This window comes from Taudactylus pleione, unplaced genomic scaffold (genome assembly GCF_031769625.1).
Source record: "Taudactylus pleione unplaced genomic scaffold, aTauple2 ptg000114l, whole genome shotgun sequence".
Lineage (NCBI taxonomy): Eukaryota > Metazoa > Chordata > Amphibia > Anura > Myobatrachidae > Taudactylus > Taudactylus pleione.
The window spans coordinates 8,917,513-8,938,025 of record NW_028284516.1 but is presented as its reverse complement, the minus strand read 5'-3'; positions in this window follow the sequence as shown (position 1 = coordinate 8,938,025).

Sequence of the window (20,513 nt, the reverse complement as noted above, 5' to 3'; positions counted from 1 at the left end):
CTGCGGGACCGGTGCCTGTTCGGGTGTCAGCGGCGGGCCTGGATCAAAGTACGGCAGCGGCGCCCATTTAAAGAACGGCAACTCAGCGCCATTTTTGAAATTCAAAGATGGCCGCCACGAGCTGTGATTGGCTCATGGTGGCCATCTTTGAATTTCAAAAATGGCGCTGAGGCTCCATTTTTGAAATGGGCGCCGCTGCTGTATTCAGCAGAATTGCTGGCGGGGACTGAGGACCTCATTCAGAGGCGGTCGTTAGATGCAAGCGGTCGCTCTGAATGAGGGCGGCCGCTTGCATCTCGTAGTGCCGCCTGGTCAATTACTAAGCTGTGGGTTACCACCTACAGCTCTAGCGACTGACCAGTGTGATGGTCGCGATGGTCAAGACCATTGCGACCATCGGGGCTTGCGACGAGACCTTAAGGTTGGGTTCACTACTTGGGACTTAGTGAACAGTGCTAGCAGCCGTGGCACCCAGTGATATTATTATTCTTGATGCCAATATCAAGTTATCAGGGGATATTGTTATATCCAGATTTTAACAGTGATGTCCAGCACTGCTGAAAATACAGAAACGGGATCGTTCTTCAATGTTATTCTTCCATGTGTTCTTCAATGTGATTCTTACGTTATCTGATACAGATGCAGAATCCATATGGATTAAAACAAATTTACAGGACACAGCGGGAGATGAGGCTGTGGAACAATTGTTTTCACAACTTGTAAGACTCAAGAAACGTGAAATTGACTTTTCTTCACGGAGTCACAATCTCGGACTACTTTAGGGATAAAAAAATCCCACGTGTGTTTCGAATAAAGAATGTGCCTACAATAGGCCGTTGTAACCCGGAATTTTGCCGTAAAAGGGCAGCAGTATTAAATAAATGCTCATTTGACTTAATGTTATTAGTAATAGCCGAATCGACAAGAGAATTGGAAATAGTGAAGGAGAAGATCAAAGCATTTGAAGCAATCAACTTACCTAAATTCCAAACGGATACATCGAATGATTGGTCAACTAACCTTGCTACTCAGGTTGAGAAATATAGAACTGACCTTATCAAGTTTAAAAGGGCAAAACAGGTTACAGTGAATAGAGACTATTCTGAGTCTAAGGTATATAGCTGGGTTAACAACAGAGACCCTAATCCGAACCGGAGACCAAGATTTAGACAGAATAATAGGTACCCATTGAAGACGGATACATCTAGTGGGGAGGCCACTTCCAGCTAATCAGAATGTGCAGGTGGGCCTCTAAATATCACCATACAGAAACTCCCTTTAGGGGTGACTACGAGAAATCGGCGAGACCCAGTCAAAGAGGATGCACCCGTCGAGGGGGGCAGTGGAAGCGGACGTGGAAAAAGAATCTACAAAAGGAAGACTTAGTCTTCAATTTGTCGAATAGGGTCCTGACACCTACAGAAATAAGTGTCCTTAACGAAGGATTATCCTTTGTCCCTACAACTTATGTTAACAAATTTAATGATAAAATTGATTTATATAGATTTAAAAGACGATTGAGATTAAAAGAGTTTTTTGACCCAAGAAGTAGATTGACGGAGCCTGTTCCATCCTTTTATAAGCCCTCTTCATTTGATCCTCACTCAAATAACCAGGCAATTAAATATTTCACGTCTCGAATGAATGAATTTGTAGATCAACATCAAGTACCTGTCCAAAATAAAAACTCCAATCTTTCAACAGCCGAAAAGACTGCCTTATATGACCCAGGTCAGTATACGGATATAGTGATCCGCCCTGCCGATAAAGGCGGGGGCATAGTGGTCCAGGATATAGATGCCTACAAAACCGAGATTTACCAACAATTATCAGTTCTGTCAGTGTATAAATCTTTAGTCATTGATCCGACATTAATCTTTAAGAAAGAATTGGACACTATACTTGATAATGCTGTAAAAGATCTGATTATCCCTAACAAATGGCAGAAATGCTAAAATGTAATTGTCCAAAGATTCCGGTTCTGTACACGATACCCAAACTGCATAAAAACGCACCGGGTCGCCCTATCATTGCGGCCAGAGATTCATTATATTACTCTCTCTCAATACTTATATCACCTGTTGCAACCGGTTGTTCAGGCACAGACTACAGTACTAAAATACACTACCACCTTTATTTTACGATTACAAGCATTACAACCAATAAGTGAGATGGCATGTTTATGCACGGTGGATGTGGTTAGCTTATATACAAGCATCCCGCACGATAGGGGTTTGGCAGCTATTCGCAAAATTCTTACCAACAGTGCAGCATATACAGGACTGAATGTGGAATTTGTACTGACACTCTTAGTATTGACTCTAACCCATAACTATTTCCTCTTTGATAATGGCTTTTATATCCAACTTGCGGGGTGCGCGATGTTTCAGCCCCTAGGTGAAATCTGCCAATGGTAATAGCCCATTTTAGGAGACTCGGTCCTCAGGACCCCTCACAGGTCACGTTTTCCAGGTCAACCAGCAGGTGCACAGGTCTATTCATTACACACTGACACATTTTAAAGAATCCAGAGGCGAAGCTAATTATTTCACTTGTGATTCTGTGAGGAGACCAGGAAAACATGCACTGTCCTGAGGACCGAGTTTGAGAACCTGTGCAATAGGCTCTTCTTTAATCAGACACCTTTAATATTAAACTACAATTTTAATTTGGCTCTTTTATTCAGCAGCAGAAATATTTATTCTGACACATACTCAATCCCCACAGGCCAGGCACATTTCTAAAATAAAACAGACAGCCTGAGCTTCCATGATGTAGAAGGTTATTTTATTGTTATATTAAAAACATTTAAAAAGACACATAACAGAAATATAAAGGGTGATGCTTATCTCAACAGCATGGGCTGTGCATTAACTTTGAAGTTGTCCTAATAAACAGACAGGAGCAGCGCAAGAATTTATTGAACCCAGTGGAATTGCTAAGCAACTATTATGTTACTGTGCACGACAAGCGCACAACACGCTATTTAATTAAACTAAAATGAAATCATATACAATTTATTGTTAAAGAGAAAATACTATGTCCCAGCGCAGTCATATGTTTAGCTTTATTCTAGACAGCAATCCTTATATGAGTCACACTGACCGAATCTCCATCACATTATTGGTTGACATGACCTAAAATGAGAGAACATCTTCTTTGCTTTTAATTTGTGGAGGAATCAACAGATTAGGCTTCATTAAGCATAATTGGATCTAGATAAATGTAAATGTCAGCGTTATAACAAAGGGGTAACAAAGGCGTAAATGTAATAGTCTGCGAGTTGCAGAAAGCTGCATGATTGCGGCCATTTATCCGCTAGATTTAAAGCGCCATTAATTTGACAGGCTAAACCAGGCTATTACATTTACCCCGGTGTCTGTTATTATATGAAGGGAAAAAATGTATCACATACTCAGAAATTAATCCATGAGCATTTTTGTGTTTGTTTCTCTTTAAATTTAGTTGTCAGTAAGGACGCAGCATCTTTTAGTTTTAGTTTTCTAACTTATCCAGCAACTCTATGCACTATTGTAAGATTCCGTAGTGAAATGCTAAATATTAGTAGATGACCTGCAAATGCTTACAGGTAAGCCATTTTGCAAAACCCATTGGCAGAGTAGTATCAACTGTTTAAAACCATTAAAAACATCAAATGAGTCATTAACACTTGGAACTATTATTTAGTTCATACAAACAACAACAAGCACAAAATAAAGAAATAAAGACAGCACACGGCCTTGTTTTTCATCACTTTATATTCCTATATTATTAACTCTTTTTATATTTTGCTTTATAGGGCCCTAGTCTAGGGCATATTGTTAATGATGTGTAAGCATCGAATAGTCAGCAATAAATAGTACTGGCATATTATAATGATGTGCAAGTAATGAGAAATAAATAGCATTAATATTGATAATTAAAACAGCCCGAATAATTTTAAAGTATATTTAATAAAGATAAAGTATTTTAATCCTGTAGGAGGGATTGAGTGCACCCGTATCCAAAAACTGATTCCTTTCTCTTTGTATATAAAAGCATATTACCTTGAATCAGTGGGTGGCACCTATATAGCATCTATAGTCTAATAAATATTGGAATCTATAGGAATAGCTATAGGATTACCTCTCATTTATTTATTTTCAGTAACCTAGTGCAGGTTTTTCTTACATTATTAAGTAATATTAAGTGCATATTTTTGCAGAGCAGCTGCTTACAAATACTCAGCAGAGACAGCATTAGCGAATAACTCTGAATCAGGCTCAATAGTGTCCATATTTACACTCAATAATGTAAATATTTATTAGTTAGCTTGTGTGTGTGTGTGTGTTACAAATCTGGTTCACTTACTGTATTTTTGGGAAATTTCAAAAATCAAATCACAATTCCGCGTATTCCTACTGTATGTCATTCCTGAGTATTCCTATTTACAGTTACACTATAGTGGGTATAGTACAATACAATAAGGTTAGTTGCTGTTTGTTCATTATATATGGCAGAGAGAGCTAATTAGCCTAACAGGGGGCCCGATTCAGACCCGCTCGCTAGATGCATTCGCATGCAGCCGTCAGCTGCCAAAGTATGCAAATCCTGCGATAGAACAGCAAGGCATCAGCATGCCCACTATGTCTTGGTGTGCGATCGCGGTATGTATTTAGACGCCCACCAGCATGTCTTAAGACACCCACTTTCCCTTAGTGATACACGTCATCTCCAGGAAGTGTATGCAACAATCGGTAACATCGAGTAACATCGGACCCATACGCAGCACTTATGGCTGACCATACCCTACCACAAGCACTGCGAGTGTTTCAGTGTGTAATTCAGCCATGTGACGTGTACTATGATGCTGCGTCTTAATTATGCACACCTCTGAAACAGCGTTAAGACGCACAGACACGACTGCGTTCGCGCCACCACACCCCCATTTCCATCGACCAACCCCCGTCACCACCCACAAATGGCTCGTCCTGTCACTCATCCTAGCGAGCCGTCTATGTACAGGGTGCAAATGCTTCCCCATTGCATGGACTAGGTTGCGTACGCACACTGCATCCTATACGCATTAGCACATTGCAAACATCGGCAGGCTACGTGCGAATGGCTGGGAATTGCTTTTCTAGTGAAGTGAAACCTAGATGGGATTTGGTAGCAGGGACACAAGACCTCAATTTACTGTCTAAAACCCACTGCACTAATGGCAGATATAGGATGCGCATCTAATACCACACAGTTTGCTACCACTTACAGTGTCACAAGATTTTTTATGAGTAAAAAAATAATAACACACAATGCTGTGTCACAAGATTTTTTATGAGTAAGAAAATAATAACACACAATGCTGTGTCACAAGATTTTTTATGAGTAAAACACTGCACTACAACTTATGCTGGCCATACACGCTACAATTATCGGGGCATTCCGCCTGATATCGGCGGATCGCCCCAATAATTGTAGCGTGTGTGCGGGCGAGGGTTAAATATTGCTCGGTCGGGCATGCAGGATTGTCCAGCATGCCCGTCCGATGCGATATTTACCCGGTAAACTGTCGGCCGCATCGGGTAGTGTATGCCCAGCGCGGCCCACAGACAGACATTTCCTGTGTTCCTTCCTACGGAAGGAACAGGGAAATGTCTCCTCCCCCGGGGGCGGAGCGCAGATGTCGGGCCAATACACTGTGAGAGAAATCTCACAGTGTATGCCGGTGACATCTGCAGCTGGCAGGCTGCCAGTTAAAATGTCTGTCGGTCTGACAGACATTTTATCTGTCCGTGTATGCCCAGCATTAGTGTCACAAGATTTTTTATGAGTAAAACACTGCGCTAACACTTACAGTGTCACAAGATTTTTTATGAATAAGAAAAGAATAACACACTGCGCTACCACTTACAGAGTCACAAGATTTTTTATGAGTAAGAAAAGAATAACACACTTCGCTACCACTTACAGTTTTACAAGATTTTTCATGAGTAAATCACTGCGCTAACATTTACAGCTTCACAAGATATTTTACAGTATGAATAAGAAAGGAATAACACACTTCGCTACCACTTACAGTGTCACAAGATTTTTTATGAATAAATCACTGCACTAACACTTACAGTTTTACAGGATTTTTTATGAGTAAATCACTGCGCTAACACTTACAGCTTCACAAGATATTTTACAGTATGAATAAGAAAGGAATAACACACTTCGCTACCACTTACAGTGTCACAAGATTTGTTATGAGTAAGAAAATAATAACACACTGCGCTGTCACAAGATTTTTTATGAGTAAAACACTACACTACAACTTAGTGTCACAAGATTTTTTATGAGTAAAACACTGCACTACAACTTAGTGTCACAAGATTTTTTATGAGTAAAACACTGCACTAACACAGTGTCACAAGATTTTTTATGAATAAGAAAAGAATAAAACACTGCGCTACCACTTACAGTATCACAAGATTTTTTATGAGTAAGAAAAGAATAACACACTGCGCTACCACTTACAGTGTCACAAGATTTTTTATGAGTAAGAAAAGAATAACACACTACGCTACCACTTACAGTGTCACAAGATTTTTTATGAGTAAATCACTGCGCTAACGCTTACAGTTTCACAAGATATTTTACAGTATGAATAAGAAAAGAATAACACAGTATGCTACCACTTACAGTGTCACAACATTTTCTATGAATAACACACTGCGCTACAACTTATAGTGTCACGATAAGTGGATGATAAACTGCGGTCTGGCTGGCAGTGTCACCAAACAATAATAAATAATAATAATAATAATAATAAACACAAAAAAATAAAAAAATAAAAAATTTCTATTTTGAATTTTTGTGGAATATTTATTAATTTTAACTTTTATTTTTTTTTACACTGGGGAAGAGCACCCCTAGATTGACAGAGCACCCCTTTATGAACTGCAGCCCTAGCCCCTTGATTGACAGCAGTGGCGTAAATTCATCTCAGATGCCCAGAGGCAAGTTATAATTTGGTGACCCCCCTAAAAAAAAAGGGGAAAATAATTATGCATATCTATCTATCTATCTATCTATCTATCTATCTATCTATCTATCTATTACATATGCACAAAAGCACTAATATAAAATAGCCTTAAGTGGGGTGAATATATTAATGGGCCCCTTCAGTGCTGGCGCCCAGCGGCAGGCGCCTCCATTGTCTCCCATAGTTCTGCCCCAGATTGACAGCACAACAATGACACAGCAGCACCCCCCACTCTATGTACTGCAGCCCCAGCCCGACAACACTGCACCCTTGAACAACTACAACACTGCACCCTTGAAAACAGAGAAGAACAGAGCCCCTTGATTGACAGGACAACACTGACACAGCAGCACCCCCCACTTTATGTACTGCAACACCAGCCCGACAACACTGCACCCTTGAACAACTACAACACTGCACCCTTGAAAACAGAGAAGAACAGAGCCCCTTGATTGACAGGACAACACTGACATAGCAGCACCCCCCACTTTATGTACTGCAACCCCAGTCCAACAACACTGCACTCTTGAACAACAACAACACTGCACCCTTGCAAACAGAAAAGAACAGAGCCCCTTGATTGACAGGTCAACAGTGACACAGCAGCACCCCCCACTTTATGTACTGCAACACCAGCCCGACAATACTGCACCCTTGAACAACTACAACACTGCACCCTTGAACAACAGAGAACAGAGCTCCTTGACTGACAGAACAACACTGACACAGCAGCACCCCCCACTTTATGTACTGCAACCCCAGTCCAACAACACTGCACTCTTGAACAACTACAACACTGCACCCTTGCAAACAGAAAAGAACAGAGCCCCTTGATTGACAGGTCAACAGTGACACAGCAGCACCCCCCACTTTATGTACTGCAACACCAGCCCGACAACACTGCACCCTTGAACAACTACAACACTGCACCCTTGAACAACAGAGAACAGAGCTCTTTGATTGACAGAACAACACTGACACAGCAGCACCCCCCACTTTATGTACTGCAACACCAGCCCGACAACACTGCACTCTTGAACAACAGAGAAGAACAGTGACCCTTGATTGACAGGACAACAGTGACACAGCAGCACCCCCCACTTTATGTACTGCAACCCCAGTCCAACAACACTGCACTCTTGAACAACAGAGAAGAACAGTGACCCTTGATTGACAGGTCAACAGTGACACAGCAGCACCCCCACTTTATGTACTGCAGCCCCAGCCTGACAACACTGCACCCTTGAACAACTACAACACTGCACCCTTGAACAACAGAGAACAGAGCTCCTTGATTGACAGAACAACACTGACACAGCAGCACCCCCCACTTTATGTACTGCAACACCAGCCCGACAACACTGCACCCTTGAACAACAGAGAAGAACAGTGACCCTTGATTGACAGGACAACAGTGACACAGTAGCACCCCCCCACTTTATGTACTGCAACCCCAGCCCGACAACACTGCACCCTTGAACAACCACAACACTGCACACTTGAACAACAGAGAAGAACAGAACACGTCTGTTCTGTACACTCCATACTTGCCAACTCTCCCTCATTATCAGGGAGACTCCCTGAAATAGTAGCAATCTCCTTGTCACCCTGATGAGTCTAACAATCTCCCTGATTGCACCTTACCTCCATTATGAAGCTGTTATATGTAAAAAAAAAAACCCAGAGCTATATATATTCAAATGGGATCAGCAATATAATTTCTCTGCATTGGTTATAAGGCACAATGATGCCTATGGCTACATGCATTTTCTGAAAAGTATGAGTGTGATTTGATCAACAAGTAGATCTTACTAACTGCTTGCTTTCATTTGGATGTAAATCAATTTTATGGCACGCCTCTCATATGTAGCAGTACACGTCCACTTCAACATGCACTCATAGGTGTTGCTTTCACTATCTCCCTGAAATGATTTTTCAAAGGTAGGCAAGTATGGTACACTTTCCACAGCCGGAGTGAAAATGGCGCTGATCCAGTGGCGTAACTAGGCTATTTGGAGCCCAGGACAAATTTGAAAATGGAGCCCCCACTATGTGCGTGCGCCTGCAGCGCGCGCTGCGAAAAATGGGCATGGTCACAAGGGGCATGGCCACTAAAAAATGGGGCGTGTCAACATGACACACATCCCTTTCTTGTCACTGGGAACATTTTTCATTTGCACCTTAATGCAGTGCCTCTTATACAGTCCCCCCTATGCAGTGCCCCTAGTAGTGGTCCCCCTTATATAGTACCCCCGGTATACAATGCCCCCAGTAGTGGTCCCTCTTATGCAGGCCCCCAGTAGTGCCCCTTATACAGTACCCCCAGTAGTGGTCCCCCTTATGCAGCCCCCGATTAGTTCACCTTATACAGGCCCCCAGTAGTGATCCCCCATATGCAGTGCCCCTTACACAGTTCCCCCTGTAGTAGTCCCCCTTATGCAGCCCGCCATTAGTTCCCCTTATACAGTGCCCCCAGTAGTGATCCCCCATATGCAGTGCCCCTTACACAGTTCCCCCGGTAGTAGTCCTTCTTACGCAGCCCGCCATTAGTTCCCCTTATACAGTGCCCCCCCAGTAGTGATCCCCATATGCAGCCCCCAGTAGTGCCCCTTATACAGTGCCCCCAGTATTTGTCCCCCTTATGCAGGCCCAAGTAGTTGTCCCCCCTATGCAGTGCCCCCTGTAGTGGTTCTCCCTTTTCAGTGCCCCCTGTAGTGGTCCCCCCTGTGCAGTGCCCCCAGTAGTAAGCCCTTTATATAGTAGGAGTAGGACTCCAGTAGGAGTCCCCCTTGAAGCAGTCCCCCCAATAGTAGTGGTCCCCCCAGTAGTAGTCCCCAGTAGTGGTCCCCCCCAATGCAGTGCCCCCAGTAGTAGTCCCCCCCACACAGTGCCCTTTATAGTGGCCCCAGTAGGAGTCCCCCTTAATGCAGTGCCCCCTGTAGTAGACCCCAGTAGTGGTCCCCCCCAATGCAGTGCCCCCAGCAGTATCCCCCCCAGTAGTAGCCCCCAGTAGTGGTCCCATGCCCCCCCTCGAAGCAGTGCCCCCAGTAGTAGTCCCCTCCTTAGTAATAGTCCCCCCCCTGTAGTGCTCCCCCCCCAAAGCAGTGCCCCCAGTAGTATCCCCCCAGTAGTAGTCCCCAGTAGTGGTCCCCCCAATGCAGTGCCCCCAGTAGTATCCCCCCCAGTAGTAGTCCCCAGTAGTGGAACCCACCCCCCCAAACCAGTGCACCCAGTAGTAGTCTCCTCTTTAGCCCCCCCCCATAAATACACACTGAAATGAAACAATAAATAAAGTAAAAATTCTTACCTGAATCCAGGCTGCCGTCCGCATGTCAGTCCTCCCGGGCTGGCGCGCTCTACATTATGGGAGAGATGTCATGACGTCATGACGTCTCTCCCATTACCCATTGCAGGAGCCGGAAGGGAGCCAGCTCTTGCAGTGGGCACTGCGGCTGCAGCAGTCAATGAGAGTCTATCTGACTCTCATTGGCTGCTGTTTAACACACATCGCCGCCAGCGCTGGCGGTGATGTGTGTGCAGCAGCAGCAGCCAATGAGAGTCTGTCTGACCTCATTGGCTGCTGATTCACACACACATCGCTGCTGCTCGGCGGTGATGTGTGTGCAGTAGCAGCAGCAATCAATGAGAGTCATCTGACTCTCATTGGCTGCTGGTTAACTCACACATCGCCGCCAGTGCTGGCGGCGATGTGTGTGTCAGCACAGCCTGAGCCTGCCCGCCTGCCACCCTCCTCCTGGCACTATTGGGCAAGCGCTCAGGGGGAGGGAAGGGGCTCAGCTGTGCAGCACAGGACCGGCACTGGGGCACATGCCCCGCTCGCCCTGCCCTAGTTACACCACTGCGCCGATCACCGGGACCTTTATAGAACCTGGTGTAACACCGGGATGATGACGTTTTGCCTCATTTTGGATTCCGAGTTAGGCAGGAAAACCCGAGCCAGACTCGGATCCGACTTGGAATTGCAATGTTCGGGTGGGTTCTCGGAGAACTGAACCCGCTCATCTCTATTATAAATACGCCCCTGTCTATGGCCCGGGCCCCATTACTATAGTGGAGGGCGCGGGAGGTGTGGCCATGTCAAACAGCATTCGCCACTGCTTGCTGTGGAGGGGGGTGCTTTGAGCCCCTCAGCCTGGCACAAATCCAGGGAGAGTGCGATCAGTGTGATTGCTCCCCCCCAAGGCGGAGCAGCTGGCAGCAGTCTCCCTGGTCTCCCACTGCGTGTGCTGGCGGCTGACAGATAAGAGGGAGGGTGGGGTGACATCGGACCCGGGCCCCCGCTGGGCCCCTCCGCCAAACCCAGATCCAGGTAATTAATACCTGTTTCCCCTCACCTCTCGGCGCCTATAAAACCGGTCAAACATTTTCATGTGTTTAATATAGTTTAAAAAGTATTTTTACACCTCTTATTAGTAAAAGAATTCCTGTTTTATAAACCAACCCCCCATCTCCTGTAAAAAGTCCTTGTTTTTTGCAGCCCCCCAGCTCCTCTCCTGTGACCAATGTCATTTTATTTTTATTGTTTTACCCCCCCTCCAGTGTTATATTACTTTATTTTGCCTCTCCCACACCCTAACTGATGGCAGATCTCCCTAGGGGGTTACCAACCACTCCAATTGGCGTTGCCTCCCCCCACACACACACATGCAGAGAACAGCAGAGTGTGTGTCAGTGCTGATCTCCGAACTTGCAGAGATCAGCCAAATAGTGCTCAGTTCCCCTCCTCGCACTTTGAACCTCGGCGCATGCGCACCAGAATGCTGTTCACATGGCATTCTATGGCGTGATTCTGGCAGTGATGTTGGTGGTCACAGTGGGGTGATGCAGTCGCATGTGATGCAATCTTGTCAGCAGAAACACTTTTGGTCTCATCACATGCGACCACGCCCGTTAAGTGGTTAATGTCAATGATAATAATACTTTATATACTAGATGGTGCTACACACTAGACTAAAGGACCCATTTCTTTCTGTAATAAAACAACAAACAAAAAAAATCTTACATTAGATCTTTGTGCTGTTTAACAAGCATAAACAGTATTGTTACCTCAATTTTATAGTTATCTTCATCCATTTTATTGTTTTAGATAGTTTAAAAAAAAAAATCCAGGCGGCATATTATAGTGCCTATAAAGTGACTTCATTGTATTTGCTACAATTTTAATATGAATAGGCCAATAAACATGGCATGGCTTTATCATATGCCAGCAATATAGTGTCACACATGGCCAAATAGCATAGTACATTTTAAGGTTAAGAGTGCATTGGAATAAAGTTTGTTTTATCACTAATCCAGTGTGATGTAAGATTTATGGAAAAGTTGAAATACAGTAAATTCTGAATTGCTGTATAATAGCAAGGGTGCATTTATTTATTTTCTTATTATGGTTTTAATTAACAGGCAGTTCTCTCTTAGAGGGGGAGATGTATTAAGCTCTGAAAAGTGATAAACTGGAGAGTGATAAACCAGCAGCCACTCAGCTCCCAACTGTCATGTTACAGGCTGTGTTTGAAAAATGACAGTTGGGAGTTGATTGGCTGGTGGTTTACAGTATCACTCTCCAGTTTATCACTTTTCCCATGATGCTGAGCCCAGGGGACCAGAGGAGCATGTGGTGAGCTCCTCCAGGCAGGACTTGGCTCCTGATGATGCTCTCGCTAGTGGGATGGACCTCCCCTACTGCAGATCTACTGCCTGTGTCAGTGGTCAGTGTAATGGAGAATGGCACAGCTAAAACATAAGGTACTGACCCTTACTACAGCTAAATCACAACATAGTACTAACAGTTACTACAGCTAAAACACACAAAAGTACAAAAACTTTCTACAGTTATAATAACACAACAATACTAAAACGTACAGTAGTACAGCTAAAACACAGCAAAGTACTAAAACTTACAACCAGTGTTGGCTCCAGTGGAGGGGCTGCAGCGGCGGGCCAAACTTTAAATAGGGGAGCCACACCAACTGTCACCCAAACATTGCTGGCCCGGAACTCCCTGGCAGTTAGTGTGGCTCCACCTATTTAAAGTTTGGACTGCGCTGCAGCCCCACTGTTGGAGCCTCCTCTGCTTACAACTAATGTATAGAATGAATTGTAATATAATGACAGATTGATACATGTGGAAATTATGAATGGATGAGTGTAGTCAAAAAGAGAAATGGATAAATGTACTTTGGAATATGGTGTATGAACTATGTGAAGTCATTAAGACAAAATAGTTTTGCAGATGAATATATATGCTACTTATTATATATAGCAGCAGTCAGAGTGATACATTTGCTGCTCTCCGTTTACATGACGAGAGAAATAGAACTACTTTGTTTCTGCTTAACCATTAGAAAACACTGAGCTAAAGAGAGAAGCTGGTTCATACAGTAAGGGGTAAATTTACTAAGATGGGAGTTCTATTAAGAAGTTATGTTGGCCATAGCAACCAATCAGATTCTACTTCTCATTTATCTAGCACCTTCTAGTAGATAATACCTGGAATCTGATTGGTTGCACTTGCTATGGGCAACATCACTTCTTAATAGAACTTCCATCTTAGCAAATATATTCCTGAGTATCAGTTCACTAGATGTATCCTCCTGCACTTCTCTGCCCCCGCTGCAGGAGTACTGCCTCATAGAGGTGCCGGAGGAGAAGGCACACAGTGGGCCCAGCCAGGGGGAGAGTGGTGCTGACTAGTGGGGGAGCCCCCCCCCGTCTTAAATGCCCCGGGCCCACTGAAGGCTTAATCCAGCCCTGGCCAGTACAGCATTGTTATCACCAGCGATAGCTCTACTGGCAATAAGATTAGCTGGCATGGGATGGCCTAACTAGCAGGTATTGCAATGGTACTGTTATTCTTTTATAACCATCTCAGGTACAACCACTGAAATATGCTTTTTATTCTAATAATACATTTTTAATGTATACAGATTTTAAAATATAAAAAAAACTAAACAAAAACACTACTATTACTACTACAGACAATGCACTGTACATAATGATCATTTACTAACAGCAGAATTTGCGGATGTGCAAAGCCTTTTTTCATGCACAAGTGTGCCTAGGTCTCTGTCTGGAGAACACATAGCTGCATGCCTACATTACCCTTGAGTAAACTGTCCTGCACTTATTTTTGTAGGATTGTAGGTCCAAATGGAATTACCCATAGTGGAGAGTGTAAAAACATTCACCCAGCTGTCAGTTTATGACCACCAACAGGTTCTGTAGCTACTGCAGTCTGCCCACACGTCTATCAGTAAGAACTCCAGGAGCTCAGTATACAGTATTGCACCAATAAACTGATTGTATCTACACTAAGGTACAGTATATTTACTAAAGTGAGAGCTTTTAGAAATGGAGATGTTGCCCATAGCGACCAATCAGATTCTACTTAACATTTAACTCACACCTTCTAGAAAATAATAGCTAGAATCTGATTGGCTGCTATGGGACACCTCTCTACTTTAGTAACTGTACCTCTTACAGTACATCCAGTGCAAGAAACACACTTCTGTTACTGCATATGAAGGTCACTTACTAGCAGGATATGCAGTACTTAGCTACTTTCATAATGCACAAGTATTCCTATTTGTCGTCTTTGAGCATACAAAGTTGCACACCCACATTAAGGGCATATTTACTAGTTATCGGGTCCTAAATGCTATAATTATAATTTGTTATCACCGCTCTTCTCTGAGATGTGTAAAAGTAAAGTGATCGCATTAGCGTATTTCACTTCTCGGAGGCAGCCAATCTACTATGCATGTGCAGTCTTTTGACCACACTTGTGTGAGCGGTGAGTGCCGGGTAGGGATCCTACGGATCCCTCTTCCTTCCGGTACGTTTTGTGATAGATATAATAGGCTATAATGGCGATAGCTGCAATTGACTATAACGGCGTTAGCTACTGGGGACAATATCTGGAATGCTTTGCATTCTGCTGTGAATTTGTCGGGAAAGCAGCCCCCCATAGGTTTCTATGGGAGCTGCTTTTGCAAACAAAACCAGGGGATCGCAGCAGTTATTTCTGATATCTTCTACGGTCTCCTGAAGATACATTCAAGGGATACTTATTATTTCTGAGTACTCCATGAAAACTTGTACTTTTGGGGGATAAACTGCAAATAATAATTGATAGACAAGCTTTTAAATCTGTAGAACTACCCCCATAATATCTCCCAGTGGCTATATTTGTGGGATCAGTGATAATGACGGAAATTCACATAGTGGAAATTGCAACAATATTTAAATTCCAGCCTATAACAGGAATTGCGTATACAGGCCCTGATTCAGACCCGCTCGCTGCCTGCGGCAGCTCACCGGGTCTATGGGCGTTTTCTTTTTTTGCCTCCAGGCCGCTCGCAAAGCTGTGGATGCCAACCCACAGCTTGTGCGAGTGGGCTGGAGACCATCATGATTATTGCGACGAGACCCTGGGGTAGGGTCTTGGCTGCCGCAAACCCGAGTGGACTCCCTGCTCTAATAGAGCAGGAAGTCCACTACTGACATCAGTAGTGATGTCAGTAGGTCCTCCCACAAACACCAGGCGTTCCTAAGGGAACACCTGCATTTGTGCAGCCACCCCCCTACCTGCCTACAAAACGGGGTGAGCTGTCACTCAACATTGACAGCCGCCCTGTCTTGTAGCAAGCCCCGTAGCAACTGAAGTTCAGTCGCTCAGCGGGGCTCGCACATGCGCACGCCAGATGCGGCACATGCGCAGTGGGCAAGCATTGAGCCGCTTGCGGCTCTGGATCAGGCCCACAGTACAGTACCAACTAACAATGACTGTATCTACCTGTACACCAACTGCCAGAACAACACTTCTATCACTGAGAGCTCCAGGCATTGCATATGCAAAACTACATAGTACAAACTAACTAGCAATCTTGATGACTTTCTGGCTGACTCCTCCGGCAGGGGACAGCCAGGTCAGCACAGCAACAATGGGCGCGGCATACAGTATACAGTCAGTGTGGGGGGTGATGGTACGATCATGTCATTATGGCTCCGCCCCCCCAATATACAATGCCAAGATTACTGCCATTGAAAAGTGAGGGTGAGGCTACGATTCAGCACAAATCACTTTAATGGCCACCTGTACCAAACATTTCAATTGGGAAGTGGGTGGCACCAGGCAGACATGGGCAGCTCCGGTTTCAATTTTTCCTCATGTAATTTGTACAGCACACCTCTTAGCCCATCCCAGGAATCATCTACATGTAATATACATAGTAGAGCATGACTAGTATAGGCTAAACAGGGGCATTAGTTAACCTTTTTTTAAATTCAGTGAAAGCCTCATCACAAATTGCCGTCTATCTCACCCCAAACTCCTCAGATGCTTTGAAAAACAAATTCTGTATCTCGAGTCTTGGATCTTGACACTCCCTTGGAATGGGGATATCCCTTAGTTAATCAAACCACCTATAGTACTTACAAAAATCGAGGGAGTACTTTAGGTCTTTCAGTTTTTGGGTCGTGGTCACTTATTTACCGCTTCTACTTTAGATTGATCAGTTGATATTTCATTTCTATCTACTTTATGCCCAAGGTAAACAGAAAAAACACACAAATGTTTTGCGCTGCTAGAAATAATAATCAAGATTTAATATGAAATATATATATGATAAATAAATAAATTAATGTGAAAAAGGGTAAAGCATACATATAAATAAAATAAAATATATAGTAAAAGATATCGATATCATCAATCTAAAAAAAAACCTTTAGAACATATAGAAAACACAATGTCATGACATAATAGAAATGGATATCTAAACCAAGAATTCAAGGTTTTCAATTGTAGCACTTAGACAATGTAACTCCTCAGATGAGACAAACAGTAACTTTTTATCAAGCCAGTCCTAGGTCTCCTGTGAGAGAGAACAAAAAGATCTATTTGAGATTTAAATAGATTCCTTATATACGGCAGGAAGCTCAGTTGGCGTACTGAATGATCCCGTTATTTGAATAGCACCAGCTGGTGTAAATCACTCACGGTTTTGTGGACTAGTCCCGGGATTCCGGTATTTGCCGTTAGTCACCTGAGCAGGCTGTGGCCAGAGACAATCCTTGCCAAATAGCGTGTGCACACGACGAAATCCAAGTATGTACGAGTGGATATCTGGTCCGTCCGAGCGTCCTCGGAATAGTGCAGGGACCGGGGCTCCACTTACAGCTGTGTCAAGGTGTATGATGGCTTATCCGGGACAGCCGGGCGCTATGCCCAGGGTGGAACAGCAGGTGGATATAGGTCCTTTCAGTAGGACGATATGCTCCGCTATGTTTGTGAGCAGTGCAGACCACCAGTACCAGCAGAAACTATTAGCGGGAGCAGCGAGAGCAGCCGGGTTTTTCCAGCATAGATGGAGGTCGAGTGGTGATTAACCCTTAAAGCGTTTCGTCACTCACACGTGACTTTCTCAAAAGGTGTAACCTCTATATGTTCTAAAGGTTTTTTTTTAGATTGATGATATCGATATCTTTTACTATATATTTTATTTTATTTATATGTATGCCTTACCCTTTTTTTCACATTTATTTATTTATCATACATATATTTCATATTAAATCTTGATTATTATTTCTAGCAGCGCCTTTGTGTGTTTTTTCTGTTTATATTGAATTGGAACCCTCACAGTAGGTTCTTTTTGGCCTTGCAGCGCTAGGAATATGTAATATTGTGCATGTATACCCATCTATTTGGACTGTGTCGATAGCGCACTGTTTTTTAATATGCCCAAGGTACTTTAGATGCTTGACATAATTTGTACTTGTCCAGAGAAAGTTTCAGGCCCGTAGCTATTAACCTGTCTAATACCTTTATAAGTCTGCCATTGTGCTGTAATGTTCAACCAAATACAATGATGTCATCCAGACATATAATGACCTCCTGATAGTCCAGGTCCCCAACAGTTCTTTCCATAGTTCTTTGGAAAGTTGCCGGGGCTGCTTTCTTACTTTGGAGCATTTTTATGAATTTGAAGAGCGCTATGGGGAAATATGAAAGCAGTTTTTGCGGTGTCAGCCTCTTCAATCTTTGGGACTATGTTTTGAGCAGGAATTAGCTCTTTAATTTAAAGTCCTGTAATTGATACGCATCCAGATGTCTCCATTCTTTTTCCCAGCCACTACAATAGGGGAGGTAAATGGGCTTTCAGAGTCAATGATCACCTGGCTTTCTAACATCTGGTGAATATGTTGATGGACATCATCTAAATCTGCCGGTGTTAGTCTCTGGGAGTATTCATAGAAAAGGATCTGATCCGTGAAGCAGATCCTGTGCTCAACTCCGGTAGCAACCCCCAAGTCCCATTCCCAACAAAAAATGTTTCTCTTTAGAATTTCTGCCAACAATTTTTCTGTTTCAGCAGAGGGTATGTTACTCCCCTCGAAACATGAATCCAAACCATCCTTTGTGACCCTAGCATTCTTCAGAACATTAGCAGTGTCCACCGTTTTGTAAGCAGAACAGGCTCCCTGGGTCAAATTTCTGCCTGGTGCACTCCACCGTGAGGTCTTACTGGGACCCCAACCACTCCATTAGGCATCCCAGACCAAATCCATTCAGTGGGAGGCCCAAAATAGGCTCCACAGGTTGAAGCTCCACCCAATGTCCCTAGGTCAAAGTTCTGCTCAATTTATACCAATGGGGGTCCAACTGGGACCTCAACACCTTAGAATGTCTTCTGGGATCCAATTTTACCACTCTGTGATGTTTTCATCCAAATACATCCAGTGAAATGCTCAGAACAGGCTCCTTGATTCAAAGTTCTGCCCAGCGTACTCCATTGGGAGGTTCGACCAGGACCCTTACCCCGTAAAACCTGGCCAGGATCCAACTGGACCACCTCGCATTGGCTTCATCCCAATCGGTGCAGTGGTGTATCTTCAAGTTATTATGTTTTATTATGTGATGTCGTCCAAATTCACCCAGCGTAAGTTACATAACAGGCTCCCTGAGTCAAAGTTCTAACGGGTGCACTCCGCTGTGAGCTCCGACCGGGACCCTAACCACTCCATTAGGCATCCCAGACCAACTGCCACCCCTTTGTGAAGTTTTCATCCAAATCCATCCAGTAGAATGCCCAGAATAGGCTCCCTGGGTCAAAGTTCCGCCCAGTGTTAAACAACGGAAGGTCCGACCGGGATCCTAACCCCCCTAAAACCTTTCCAGGATCCAACTGCACCACCTTGATTTGGTTTCACCCAAATCAGTGCAAGGGTGTATCAAGTTATTAAGTTCTACTATATGATGTCCATCCAGTGGAAGGCCCAGAACAGGCTCCCTGGGTCAAATTTCTGCCTGGTGCACTCCACTGTGAGGTCATACTGGGACCCTAACCACTCCATTATTCATCCGAGACCAATTGCCACCCCTCTGTGAAGCTTTCATCTAAATCCATTCAGTGGTAGGCCCAAAACAGGCTCCCCAGGTCAATGTTCTGCCCAACGTCCCTAGGTCAAAGTTCTGCTCAATGTACACCAACAGGAGGTCCAACCAGGACCTCAATGCCCTAGTATATCTTCTGGGATCCAGTGTAACCACTCTGTGAAGTTTTAATCCAAGTCCATCCAGTGGAAGGCCCAGAACAGGCTCCCCGGGTCAAAGTTCTGCTCAGCGTACACCAAGGGGAGGTCTGACCAGGACCCAAACACCCTGAAACCTGGCCAGGATCCAACTGGACCACCTCGCATTGGTTTCATCCCAATCGGTGCAGGGGTGTCCACATACATAACTGGACAGACAGACAAACAAATAGTCCAATTAATTTTATATATGATTTGTTGCGTTGTCGCTATGTGGTCTAATAGCTTACTTATTTTATACTAAACAACTGTGTACGATTTGGCAGCTTTACCTTGAGAGCTGTGGAAGATATTCGCCAACACACAAACAAACTTCTTCTTTTATTTATATATAGTAGATAAATATATTAGAAGAGCAGGGGTCTTGGATTGTTGATTAGTGCCCACACATGCTAATTTTGCCCTCTTTGTGGGTTGGCCACACTCACTCTATCATCAAGCATTTGGAACCCATCTAGAAATACTGCATTGTCCCTGTATTGAGAGATACGCAAAGAAATAATTTTTCCTCCTAGGAGATAAGAACAAAAACAAACTATTGTCTTGTGGAAATTAAAATTGATTTAAACCTTTAGAAGATTGAGCCCATTCAAACATGTCTATAGGGAACAAGAGGCCAATTTCAACACTGTGCTTTGTAGCTATGAATCAGCACCAAGAAGGGTAAGCATACAGCCATAAAGCATCCCGTAGCTCTCTATGGCTCCATTGCATAAATTTATGAGGGAATGGCATCAGCTTGTCTAGGCTTAATTTTGTCATGATAAACTTTTATTGCCCATGTATATGAGGTAAGACACATAAACCGGGCTATAAACTGCCACTGGCGTCTCTATATAAACTGAGACAGAGGAGACAGTAAGATACATTGCCGCAGTCAGAGGAAGAAGCAGTTGCATGC